Raw genomic sequence first — 3,228 nt, 5'->3', positions numbered from 1 at the left:
TCTGAGTTATCTCAGAGTCTTCCCACTTCCTCTTCTGCTCCCACAGGTAGGCAGTCACCTTGTTTTGATTTTCTCTCTGAAAGGCCCCTCCAAGGATTTCCCCTCCTTTCCCTGGTTGTGGCCTTTATCAGCCCTCCCGTGGACCAAGATGTGCCAGCATTCATTCCTCCTCCTTTCAGCAGGAGGTCGGCATTCACCCTCTTGGTAATTTCCCACCCTCCCCTTTGCCCTGAGAACACACCCTACACAGCCACTAGGTTCTTAACAGTCGTGTCACCCAGACTGTCTTCTTTTTTTAAATTTAAATTTATTTTAATTGCAGGCTAATTACTTTACAATATTGTAGTGGTTTTTGCCATATATTGACACCTATCAGCCATGGGTGTACATGTCAGACTGTCTTCTTTTCACTTCATCTGTTGTTTTGTGAAGTATTCCAAGGTCGATTACAGATGTGACATTTCACCCTGAAACATTTTAGTATGCATCTTTAAAAAAATAGAGAAAATTTCCTATATAATCGTACTATCATTAATAACATTATTTTCTCGTGTCTAATCTTCTGTTATATTCATATTTGCCTAGTTGTTCCAGTACTTTGGCCACCTGTGGAGAAGGGCTGATTCACTGGAAAAGACCCTGATGCTGGGAAAGATTGAGGGCAGGAGGAGAAGGGGGTGACAGAGGATGAGATGGTTGGACGGGATCATTGACTCAATGGACATGAGTTTGAGCAAGCTCCGGGAGATGGAGAAGGACAGGGAAGGCTGGCAGACTGCAGTCCATGGGGTCACAAAGAGTCAGACATGACTTAGCAACTGAATGACAAGTTCTTCCTAAAATGTCTTTAGATTCAGTCAACGACCAAGCATTATGCTTAGTGTTTTGGTAGCTAAAGTTTCTCAGTCTTGACTGCAGACCACCTCCCTGCCCACCATTTGTCACCGCATCCTTCCCCAGCCCTGTGAGCCAGCCAACCCCAATATGCCGTGAGGGATCTTTAGTTCCCATGCCCCTGCACTGGAAGGGCTTCGTTTTTTTAATTGATTTATTTTTGGCTGCGCTGGGTCTTCATTGCTGCATGTGGGCTTTCTCCACTTGTGGTGTGTGGACTTCTCATCACAGTGTCTTCTCTTGTTGCAGAACACAGGCTCTAGGGAGTGCAGGCTTCAGTAGTTGTGTTACACAGGCTTAGCTGCCCTATGGCATGTGGGATCTTCCTGGACCAGAGATCGAACTAGTGTCTCCTGCACTGCAAGGCAGATTCTTAACCACTGGACCACCAGGGAAGTTCCTGCCATGGACTTTTAAAACTAATCCTTTTTACACTTGACCCTTTCCTTGTCCCTGGAACTGAGCGACTGCCCTTTTATTGTTTAAGGTCACCTCAGAGAGTAGGGCTTCCCAAGTGGCACTTGTGGTAAAGAACTCGACTGCCAATGCAGGAGACATAAGAGGCGCAGGTTCGATCCCTGTGTCAGGAAGATCCCCTGGAGGAAGGTATGGCAACCCACTCCAGTATTCTTGCCTGGAGAATCCCTTGGACAGAGGAGCCTGGTGGGCTAAAGTCCATGAGGTCACAAAGAGTCGGATACGACTGAGTGACTAACACATACACCTCAGAGAGCACCAAGCACCTTGGTGAAATTCATTCTTTTTTGTTTTTCTCTGGGGCAGAGGCACCACCCGTCCCTCCCTCTGAGCTCATTCAGCTGCCACCAGGGGTTTCTGCCTCTGTTCACAGCGTGGGCTTGCTTCTGCCTGCTGGCACAGCACGGGGCCACCAATTCTCTTGCCACACTGGCCCTGTGCCCAGCACATGGCTGGCAGAAACAGATGAATACTCCTTACTTCAGCATCTTGGTTCCTCCTGCACAGCTCACCTGCAGTGATAACTGGGAAACAAAGTCCAGAAGTGGAGAAGGACATGGTGATCCACTCCAGTGTTCTTGCTTGGAGAGTGCCATGGACAGAAGAGACTAGTGGGCTGCAGTCCATGGGGTTGCACAGGGTTGGACAGGACTGAAGCGACTTAGCAGGCATGCAGGCACGCCAGGTCCACAAGGGCCTCGGTGTGTCTTACTGGAAGATTGTGATCCTGGAAGCTGGTTCTCAGCCCAGCCCAGATGGCCTTCCTTTTGCTCTTAGTTTCTTTCCTTCCTTGACATATACTGAGGCTCAGGAAATGGTTCTTCAGGCTGGCTGAGAAGAATCTAAGGGGCGGGGCCCAGGCGGGGTTGCGGGGGCGGGGGGGGGGCAGGGTTGTAGTGGCTGGTTATGCTCTTGAACTGTTTACATAGCTCCTGGGGACCACCATGGCTCACAGGGAGGGAGGCAGCTTGAGACCACCCCCTCACCTTCCAGTCCTCTCTTGGCCTTGCCCTCTGGGCTGTCCACCAGGATGCGATGGGGCAATCCAGGGTATATATGCCATGCCCGCGTGAGGGTCGCCCCCAAACCTCCATCGCAACAGGGAGATCCCAGAGGGGTGGGAGGCCACCTCGGCCACCCTCCCGCAGAAGGAGGAGCCTGACTCTGACGTGTTTTGATTGGCTGGGTGACATGGTGCTGGGAAGGGCTTCCTCCACTTCTCGGCTCATTACTTTGGAGCTCCAGAAAACGGAGGAGGGGTTAAGAGACGGGTACAGGAACACCCACTCTAGAACGCTGGAGGCTCTGAGGCTGGGGCCTTTCTTAAAGTTTATTCTGGGCCCACCAGATCCCAGAGAGCCAGCAGTTCCCTGTTGACTCTGGGGCAGGGGTCGGGGGCTGGAAAGGAGTTGGAGCGAGAGGAAGAGGGTGGGCTCTGGGTGGAGGATGAGGAGGCCTTCTGAAGACCATCTGGTCATCTCGCCTCAGCTCTGCAGCCCGACCCGGCTCTCAGAGAGTAACTCCGGGCGGCTTCTCCCTCCTTTAGCTTTCACATGTCTCCTCCCTTTCCCTGAGCCAGAAAGATCTAGGCGGCGCCGGGTCCCGCTCTCCTACCCCGAGGTGGCCCCTTTCTGGGGGCGCCAAAAGGGCCTCAGGCACCCCGAGGTCTTGCCCTTGGTGCCCTCGCTTGGTGGGGGTGGGCGCTGTCTCCGGGCGGGGGCCACGTGACCTCGACCGGGCGGGGGGCTTGGCCTTCCCCATATGAGCCCAGTGACTCAGGCCGCAGCTGTTCCCCCGTCACATGAGGGAGGCTGGAGGCCACTCGTCGGGGGAGGGGGCTGTGGCTGGAGCCGGGGC

Source organism: Bison bison, unplaced genomic scaffold, assembly GCF_000754665.1.
Source record: "Bison bison bison isolate TAMUID 2011002044 unplaced genomic scaffold, Bison_UMD1.0 scf7180017864115, whole genome shotgun sequence".
Taxonomy (NCBI): domain Eukaryota; kingdom Metazoa; phylum Chordata; class Mammalia; order Artiodactyla; family Bovidae; genus Bison; species Bison bison.
The sequence above is the reverse complement of the archived record's forward strand: the minus strand, read 5'-3'. Positions refer to the sequence as shown.